The sequence below is a fragment of the Salvia splendens genome, chromosome 6 (assembly GCF_004379255.2).
Source record: "Salvia splendens isolate huo1 chromosome 6, SspV2, whole genome shotgun sequence".
Classification (NCBI taxonomy): Eukaryota; Viridiplantae; Streptophyta; class Magnoliopsida; order Lamiales; family Lamiaceae; genus Salvia; species Salvia splendens.
In genome coordinates, this window is record NC_056037.1 from 22791067 (window position 1) to 22801530 (window position 10464).

Genomic DNA, 10464 nt, shown 5'->3' on the forward strand with positions numbered 1-10464 from the left:
AATACTATTGCAAATCAACTTGACACTTTATCTACTAATAATACTCCATCTACTAAACAAAGTATACTGAATGACAAGTCTAGACCTTATTTCCAAAGTAATGATATTTTAAAAAATAAAAACATTTCTCTTAATTCTAAAACAGAAAATCTTCTTAAAAGAATTACTGAAAAACTTGGTGAGCCAAGCACTTCAAATACTAATGTCATCAGAGAAAATTATGAGTCAAATACTGATCAGTCAAGTTATTCTTCCTCTGACCAAGATGATAATTATGTTGAAAAATTTGAAGAAGCCTTTAAAGAAAATGACGACACTCCTTTTAGGATAAATAAAATTTTTAAAGGAAATAAATTTAATAATAACAAAAATTACTATAATAGACCTTCTCCGGCTGATATGCTTTATGAAGAAAGAGGTCAATTTCATAAGTCTAGTTATGATGGAAATTCTATTACAGAATGGAATATAGATGGAAAATCCGAATATGAAATCATTAATACTTTACAAGAAATGGGAATGGAAAAAATTGCTTATAGATGTAATGGAGTTTCCGAAAAAGAAGCATGTGTCCTCATAGTTAATGGTTTTACAGGCCAATTAAAAAACTGGTGGGATAATGCTTTAAGCCTTGGAAGTAAAGAAGAAATTTTAAATCATAAGGTTAATATTGAAGAACCAGAAGGAGAGATTAAAGAAGCAAGTGATGCTTGTGACTTTCTTGTTGTAACCATTTCGATGTATTTCATAGGAAACCCAAGAGAAGAATACAACAGTTCCTCTATTGTGTTAACCAATCTTAGGTGTCCGTCATTGTCTGATTACCGTTGGTATAAGGATGTTTTCATAACACAAGTTCTCAAAAGAAATGACTGTAATCAAGCCTTTTGGAAAGAAAGGTTTATTGCAGGATTATCCAAACTCTTTGGTGAAAGAATAATTCAAAAAATTAAAGATGACATAGATTCTGAAGATATTCCCTTTGATAAAATTTCTGAAGATATTCCCTCTGTATTTTATCAAAAGCAAATAATTGGCCAAAAGTTATTTTATCAAAGGGAATATCTTCAGAATCTATGTCATCTTTAATTTTTTGAATTATTCTTTCACCAAAGAGTTTGGGTAATCCTGCAATAAACCTTTCTTTCCAAAAGGCTTGATTACAGTCATTTCTTTTGAGAACTTGTGTTATGAAAACATCCTTATACCAACGGTAATCAGACAATGACGGACACCTAAGATTGGTTAACACAATAGAGGAACTGTTGTATTCTTCTCTTGGGTTTCCTATGAAATACATCGAAATGGTTACAACAAGAAAGTCACAAGCATCACTTGCTTCTTTAATCTCTCCTTCTGGTTCTTCAATATTAACCTTATGATTTAAAATTTCTTCTTTACTTCCAAGGCTTAAAGCATTATCCCACCAGTTTTTTAATTGGCCTGTAAAACCATTAACTATGAGGACACATGCTTCTTTTTCGGAAACTCCATTACATCTATAAGCAATTTTTGCCATTCCCATTTCTTGTAAAGTATTAATGATTTCATATTCAGATTTTCCATCTATATTCCATTCTGTAATAGAATTTCCATCATAACTAGACTTATGAAATTGACCTCTTTCTTCATAAAGCATATCAGCCGGAGAAGGTCTATTATAGTAATTTTTGTTATTATTAAATTTATTTCCTTTAAAAATTTTATTTATCCTAAAAGGAGTGTCGTCATTTTCTTTAAAGGCTTCTTCAAATTTTTCAACATAATTATCATCTTGGTCAGAGGAAGAATAACTTGACTGATCAGTATTTGACTCATAATTTTCTCTGATGACATTAGTATTTGAAGTGCTTGGCTCACCAAGTTTTTCAGTAATTCTTTTAAGAAGATTTTCTGTTTTAGAATTAAGAGAAATGTTTTTATTTTTTAAAACATCATTACTTTGGAAATAAGGTCTAGACTTGTCATTCAGTATACTTTGTTTAGTAGATGGAGTATTATTAGTAGATAAAGTGTCAAGTTGATTTGCAATAGTATTAAGAATTTGATTTGAATAGTTATTTTGTTGAATGACTCTTTGTAAATCCTTTTCATCAATTTCTTTTGTTTGTTTAAAAGGGATCAGCAATAATTTCTCCTTTATAAGTTTGAATTTTTAAAGATTGTAGAGGAGGGTGTACTGCAGAAATAGCAGTGTTATTATTAGACAAACACCATTTTTTTATGAGACTAGTGTTAACTTCAATGGTAGGTTTTTTGAAACAATCATACCATCCTTCTGTAGAAAGATATATTGCTATAAAATCATAAAAAAGAAAGTTTGATTTTATCCTTTTCATTTCTTTTAACCATTCATCTTTTATTTTGTTTCTAATTTTTTCATCAATTTTATTAAACCATCTTTCTTTTTCTTTGTAAAAGGGAGAGCTTAATTCGTCATGTAAATATTCCATATCAGGTTCAAAATCTTTATTATAAGTTATGACCATAGTACTCCTAGTAGGGGAATAAGGATCTCCTATACTTTCTTCAGTAACAGAGTTTGATTGAGGTATAGGGGTTTTGAAAGTCCACTTTCTTTCTGAGGTACTTGGAATATCAGAACAGGAGGCTCTATTATTTTCATAGTTAAAACTTCTATTGTAACTAAAATTTGAGAAAGAATTTGTCCTATCGAATTTAACTGTAACCGTGCCATCAGGTTCTTCAATAATTTGAGATGGTTCAGTTTTTCTAATATTTCGGGGAATTTGTGGTTCTTTTATGATAAACTGGTCAGGGATTGTAATTTGATCCCATTTGAGACGTTTAGGAGTATATGTTGTGGATTGTTCAGCATCCATTTGTAAGAGAATAGTTTCTCCTTTTGCAAAAGGATTTTTACTAAATTTAGGATTTAAGTTTGAAGACATAAGTCTAAGGTAAACCCTAAACATGATAGCAAAATTTTTACAATTATGAAATTCATCCCCTTGTATTTGAACATCAAGAACAAGGGATTCTAAAATCATTGGGTCTGTAAGATCAACAGAAAAGTTTGGAGAACTATTAAAATATATTGGTCCGTTACAAATATTAGTTTGGACCATTGCCAAAAGGGAAGTTTGATATTTTTTAAGTCTTTTATCTCTTAGGGCGAGATAAATAGGGGTGTCAACTCCTATATGAACTAAGGGTTTGACAACAATTTGAGCAAGACCAAAATGGGCATATCTATGTCCTTGTTTTATATATTTTTTAATAGAGTCATAGTTAAGTAAAGGAAAACTTTCAGATTTATGAAGAATACTTCTAGTTTCTTCATGAGTTCTAACAGAAAAGGCAGTTCTGAAGTCAAACATACCTATATCATAGAAGTTTTCTACTTTCTCTTTCGGGATGGTCCAACTTGAATAATCAATAGGTACATATATTTCATTACTAAAAACGATATCTTTATCATTTCTATTGTCGGAGCTGGATCTTAAAAGGTTTCTAAACTTACTGGCCATAATCAGATTAGAGAGATAAGGATTAGATTTAGGGGTAGGTTTAGGAAAGAAACTGGTCGCAGGGGAACACTATGCGTGGAACACCTAAAATGGCTTACCAACCGACTTACAAGTTTGCCAAACCTGAATTCCAACGTTTCTTAGACTAAATTTTATCCTAAGATAACTCTTATCTTTTCCAATTTGATTATAACTGGTAAATTTATTAAACTCACTAACATCCATTACCGCCATCGAAATGGCTCTGATACCATCTTCACCCAGGTTATTATGATTTTTAAGATTTTTCGAATTATTAAGATTTTTCGTGAATAGTGAATAGTGAACAGTAACTGTGAATTTGCAAGAGTCGAGGTCTTATTTAGAAAAGAAAAAAAAAAGAAATGAAAGAAGAAAAAAAAAAGTTGTGAAATAAAGTAAGAGCTTCTATTTGTTTTTTTAAAAGATGTAATCTTGTCTAGAATGATCTCAAGTTTGGGGGAGTGAGTTTGGTTGTAAAGTGTTATTGTTTGATTCTTTGGAAGGAAGTTGTAGGAGGAACGAATTTGGCACTCAAATGTGTAGCTTTTGAGCTCGCTATCCATATTTATCCTACCTCATCCTTAGCCACATTACAACCTTGAATTAAGACCTTGGACCTTATTGTTGATGCTTGTGGATGTTTTGTAAATAACTTGGTAGAGTTAATGAAGTTTGATTTGAAATCCGCGAGTCTATGTGGTAAGTAATGCTTGACGAGTCAATGATGACGGTTTGAGTTGTATGATCACATGTTTGGACTTACTTTGAAATGCACATTGACTTGAAGTTCTAAGTTGATAAGTGTTGGTTCTTGAGAGTGGGAAATCTTGATTGGAATTGTTGGAGGTTTAGACTTTGTCATTCATGTCTCTACGTGATTCATTCTTTTGAAAACTTTTGAAAAAACTTTTGTGAGTTGAGCTTCAAAGTGTTGTGTTTTATATGATCTTGCCCGAGGACGAGCAAGTAAATAAGTTTGGGGGTATTTGATGTGAATCAAATTTACATTGTTATTCCCATAACTTTACATGATTTATATAGTTTGATGCTTGCAAAAGTGTGTTTTATGGTGTAGGAAGAGGAGTAAATGGTGAAACAAAGAAGGAAGCTCGGAGGGTGAAAAGCTGTGCAGAAAGCTCTCAAAAGTGGCCACCCGGCCGGGTGAATTTCATGCCCAATAATGTACCCGGTCGGGTGATTTCTGGAAGGCAGCGAGAGGACAGAAAGCTCTCAAAATTGGCCACCCGGCCGGGTGAATTTTATGCCTAATAATGTACCCGGCCGGGTGGATCAATTTAACTGCAATATTGCAGTTTTATACGGCAGTTTCCAAAGGCTGGCAGAAAGAAAAAGAGGGGACGGATGGGACATGATGGGGGGAAGTCAACCAAATTTGAGAGGATTAAAAAAATTAGCAGAGGAGGTGACGTGAGGATTGGAAAAAAGGAAAGAAAGAGGAGAGAGGTGGCAGGCTAGTGACGTGAAGGAGGGAGAAAAAGAAAATAGGAGAAGAAGATCCGGCCCTCATTCCAACAATCCATCTTCAAATCCCAATTCCACTCATTGAGAGCATGCTTCCTACGGTTTTTATTATAAATTTCACCATGTGTTTAGGCTAAGCTCTCTATGTTGCTCCAAGTTGTAATCTAAGATTTGTATGGATGTTTTTACGCCATTGATCTCATGTGATTGTTTCCAACAATGTGCTTAATATCATTCACTATGTTTTTGGCTAATAATGTAGTGTTGTTTTGGTCCTTTGCTATTGTCTCTTTAACATAGTTTAGGATTGATTGTTTGTTGGATTGCTATTGAATTAGAATTGTTCAGAGGATAATTCGATAGTGGATTAAGTAGGTGATCATAGTAGATGTTTATTTCTCTAGCGCTTCCGTAGGAGTTTATAGACATTGAAGATTAATTCATGGAACAAGTGTTCAGCTGACTGTGAATTATACGTCGCAAACATGTTCAGTGCAAGCGATTAGGTTGATTAAGTAATCCCGAATATGTGTTTTCGATATAGGTGTAGAACCATACAAACTTAGTGAGCAACTTGGAGTGACATATTTTCCCATTCAAAGAGTCCATTTTGTTAACTTGTAGCTTTGGTTCGTCATTAACTTTTGAAAATCAAATTCTTAAAATCAAATCACTTTTTAGTATGCTTTTCTTTTATTTTAGAGTTAAGTGATCAATTCCTTCCCTGTGGATCGACTCTCGAAGTATTACAATTGACACTGTATTCTTGCAGTATTGCTGTAATATTAGAGCTAATTAATTAAACTTGATTGACCTTGTCTAATCTCTAAAATTACACATCAAGTTTTGGCGCCGTTGCCGGGGAAGGCAATAGATTGTTTAACTTCTAGTTTGTGTTTTGTTTTATTTTTGTTTGATCTTTCTTTTATTTTTATAGGTACTCATTTCATTTTCTCGGGAGGTGATAGCTATCTACCACGTCTGGACTTGAAGACGAAGGAGTATATTTTTCAAGGTGACATCTTTCTAACTTCTAGTTTAGGTTAGATAGTTTAGTTTACACTTAAGCACACACTTTTTATAGTACTTACCCCGAAGTTGTTGAGAGGTCTCGCTTTCGGTAATAGGAATTATATTGTGCTTGTGCTTGGTGTATTTTCTGTTGTGTAGGTTACAAAACTAAAAAAAATAAAAAAATAAAAAAATAAAAAGTGAATGCACACGCGATCGCAGGGTACACCACCGTGTGGACTACTCTGTTATCAAAGAAGAAGCAAGGTTAGAGGTTCAGAGTTTGAGATTTTCCCGGACTATTCGAGTCCATTCAGAAGTAACCGACTCTTTGGTGAAGAAAGGGATCAGGATTCAGACGGTGAATCAATGGCATATCACAATGAGATTCCACCACCCGTGGTGAGGTTTGGCGATACTCTTAGATCGGGAATTGAGTACCCGGGGGAGTGTGCCTACGCAAACGACAACGTCAATATTCCACCTCACTACATTAGTTTGGTGAATGGAGGAAATCTTTTCCACGGACGGGATGAGGAAGATCCGGTGAGCCACCTCAATGCCTTTTATGAGCTAACAAACTCGCATAGACCTCCAAACGTGGAGCATCATCGGATTAAGAGGGCCCTATTTCCGTTCTCGTTGAGGGAGAAAGCAAGAGCATGGTATGACTCTCTACCGGGCTACAACATAGCAACATTCCAAGAGTTGAAGACTTTGTTCCTCTTGGAATACAACTCTCCAATGAAGATTGAGAAGTTGAGAGAGGAGATCACTTCATTCCGACAGAAGTATGATGAGTCTTTCGCGGAAGCATGGAAGAGATTCACGGAGTTGATAAGGAAATGCCCAAGTCACGGACTAGCTCCGGGGCACGACCTTTTGAAATTCTACAAGGGACTCAACAGTGAAGGCACGGGACTGGTGACTGCAGGTTCGAATGGGAATCTAGATGATTTAACTCACGATGAGGTGAGAGCCTTGTTTCAAAGGTTGGCCAATAATCAAAGGAATTGGCACAATCCAAGGCGAGGAGCTGATAAGGCAGGAGATACGTTTGGTGCTACAAAGGATGCGGAGAGAGTGACCGCAATTGAGGCTCAACTGGCGGACATTAGCACTCAAATGTCGTCGATGACAAAGGCAGTTAAATCTCTTCAATTGACTCCTCAACCCCAAGCTGTGACTGTGATGAGATGTGGGTTGTGCCAAGGCGGGCATCATACTGATCAGTGCCCAAGTCTTCAAGGACCTCCCGTGGAGGATGTGAACTACATTGGTAACAATCGCCAAGGGTTCAATCAAGGCAACCAATACAACAACCAACAAAATTGGAGGCCTCAACAAACGAGTTGGAATCAAGCTGGTCCTAGCAATAACTCGGGTAATCAATGGAGGAACAACACTCAACCCCCGGGTTATGAGAAGAAGCCAACCGTCGAGGATCAGTTAGGACAGATTCTCTCTTTTATGACTAAGAGTCAAAAGGAGAACGAGAATTTCAAGGAAAGGACGGTGGAAAAGTTTGGGCAAATGGAGGCGACAATGAGGAATCTTGAGACGCAAATCGGGCAGCTGGCCACAGCATCACACACGAGGATTCCTAATACCATCCCGAGTAATACCGTACCTAATCCGAGAGGCAATGAACAATGTAAAGCAGTGGTCTTGAGAAGTGATCGCGAGTTGGATTCGACACCATCAATGGACGGCCAAGGTACTTCCGGCATCTCACACGCAGGGGCGGATGAGATGTTAGGCTTGCATTCCTCGCACGCAGGGGCGGACGAGGCATGTAAGGGAAGTCCCGCGTTGGTGCAGGGTGCCCAACATGGTCAAGAACAGGCTGCATCCGGCAGCAAGGAACATGGTGTAGAATCCGAGGTAAGTGAAAGGTTTTCAGTAGAAGAGAAAGGAAAGAAGAGTGTAGAGATGGAATCAAAGAGACAGATGATGACAAGTCCAGCACTAGATCCGAAAAGCAAGTTCAACATCCCCGATCACATTCCTCCTCCACCATATCCATCCAAGAGGAAGAAGAGGGTCCCTAAAGAGAAAAGCTTTGAGTGGATGATGAACGTGATCCGTAAAGTGAATGTGGATGTATCATTGGTGGACCTCTTCACTAATTTCCCCAAGTTCTCCAAGTTCTTCAAGGACATGATGGCAAACAAGGAGAAACTTCAAGACGAGGGAATAGTGGCTTTGAGCATGAATTACTCACAACTGATTTCGGGAATGATGCCAATGAAGAAGAGGGATCCGGGAAGTTGTGTGATTCCTTGTGAGATCGGTAACACAATCTTCACCAAATGTCTGTTGGATCAAGGATCGAGGATCTCACTGATGGCGTTGAAAACGGCACGTGCCATTGGATTAGAAAAGAGGATGGAACCCATCGACATTGCTCTACAATTGGCTGATCACTCCATTGTGAAGCCCACTGGAATAGTAGAGGATGTCTTGGTCAAGGTAGACAAGTTCATCATCCCCGTCGACTTCATAGTCTTGGACATGCCCGAGGACAAAGAGGTACCTATTCTGTTTGGTAGACCGTTTCTTGCCACGGGAGATGTGTTGTTAGGAGCTAAAGACAACTCTGTCACGTTTAGAATTAATGGTGAGCAAGTGACCATTAATGTGGAGAAAGCGATGAAGCATCCTAGTGATGCAAAAGCGTGCTTTAGAGTTGATGTCCTCGACAAGTGCATCTTTGATAAGATGCGTTGCTCGGCAACAATGGAAGGAAGCGTGTATGATAAAGGGAGTTTGGAAAGAGATTATGGTTCGACAATCAAAGTAAATTTTGATGAAACAGAGGATTCTGAAGTTGATCAACCAAATCTCGAAAATGATTATGTGGTGGATACTTTTATGCATAAAATTTTGATGGAAGATGGAGCTAAACCGGTAAGAGAAAGACAAAGAAGATTGAACCCACTCATGCAAGAAGTGGTTGAAAAAGAGGTGAAGAAGTTGTTGAAATATGGGATGATCTATCCCATATCCGATAGTGAGTGGGTTAGTCCGGTGCAGTGTGTACCGAAGAAAGGGGGAATAACTGTGACCGTTAATGAGAAGAATGAAGTTTTGGCAACTCGATTGGTGAACTCATGGAGAGTTTGCATGGACTATAGGAAGTTGAACACGACGACAAGAAAAGATCATTTTCCGTTGCCATTTCTAGATCAGTTGCTCGATAGGATTGCGGGTTATTCCCATTACTGTTTTCTAGATGGATATTCGGGGTACAATCAGATTGCAATTGCCCCGGAAGATCAGGAAAAGACGACATTCACATGTCCTATTGGTACGTATGCCTTCCGCCGGATGCCTTTTGGTTTGTGTAATGCACCGGCTACATTCCAACGTTGCATGATGGCAATCTTTTCCGACATGAATGAAGACATCATGGAGATCTTCATGGATGATTTCTCCGTCTTTGGATCTTCATTTGACTTGTGCTTAGAGAACTTGAGAAGGGTCTTACAAAGATGTGAAGAATCGAATCTCGTGCTCAATTGGGAAAAATGTCAATTCATGGTCAAGGAGGGCATAGTGTTGGGACACAAGGTGTCGGAGTTGGGGTTAGAGATGGATAAGGCTAAGATTGATGTGATCTCGAAGTTACCTCCCCCAACGAATGTGAAGGGCATCCGTAGTTTCCTGGGACATGCGGGATTCTACCGACGTTTTATAAAAGACTTTTCAAAGATTGCAAAGCCACTTTGTAACTTGCTTGAAAAGGATGCCAAGTTCGTCTTTGATGGGAAATGCCTTGAGGCATTTTAATTGTTGAAGAAGAAGCTAGTCGAAGCTCCTATTATTATCACACCCGATTGGTCAAAGCCGTTTGAGTTGATGTGTGATGCTTCGGATTATGCTGTGGGGGCCGTTCTAGGCCAAAGGAGAGACAAGGTCCTACACGCCATCTACTATGCTAGCAAAGTACTCAATGAAGCTCAACTGAATTACACCACGACAGAGAAGGAAATGTTAGCATTTGTGTATGCTTTCGAGAAGTTTCGTGCTTACTTACTTGGCACGAAGGTGGTAGTGTTCACGGACCATTCAGCTATCAAGTATTTGATGAACAAGAAAGATGCAAAGCCTCGGTTGGTGAGGTGGATCCTCTTACTACAAGAGTTTGACGTAGAGATTAAAGACAAAAAGGGGACCGAGAACTTGGTAGCTGATCATCTCTCTAGATTAGAAGGATTGGAAGAGACGGAAGATGAAAGAAAGAAAAGGATAAATGAGAAATTTCCCGACGAGCAAGTGTTGCAAGTGGAGGCTCGGGAAACATATGTGCCGTGGTTTGCCAATTTGGCGAACTACCTTGTCACGGGCATTATACCAGAAGGGTTGTCTTCTAACCAAAAGAAGAAATTTTTGAGTGACACCCGCACGTATGTTTGGGAAGATCTGTTTCTCTTCCACATTTGTAGTGATGGAGTTA

At 37.9% G+C, this 10464-nt stretch overlaps 1 non-coding gene across 1 annotated transcript; it reads right to left on the reverse strand.

Moving 5' to 3' along the window:
* Window positions 1-6761: 6761 nt before the first annotated feature.
* On the reverse strand, window positions 6762-6868 carry LOC121810138. Its single transcript, XR_006052396.1, has one exon. It is a non-coding gene; the product is annotated as a small nucleolar RNA R71 (small nucleolar RNA).
* Between the last annotated feature and the right edge of the window lie 3596 nt (window positions 6869-10464).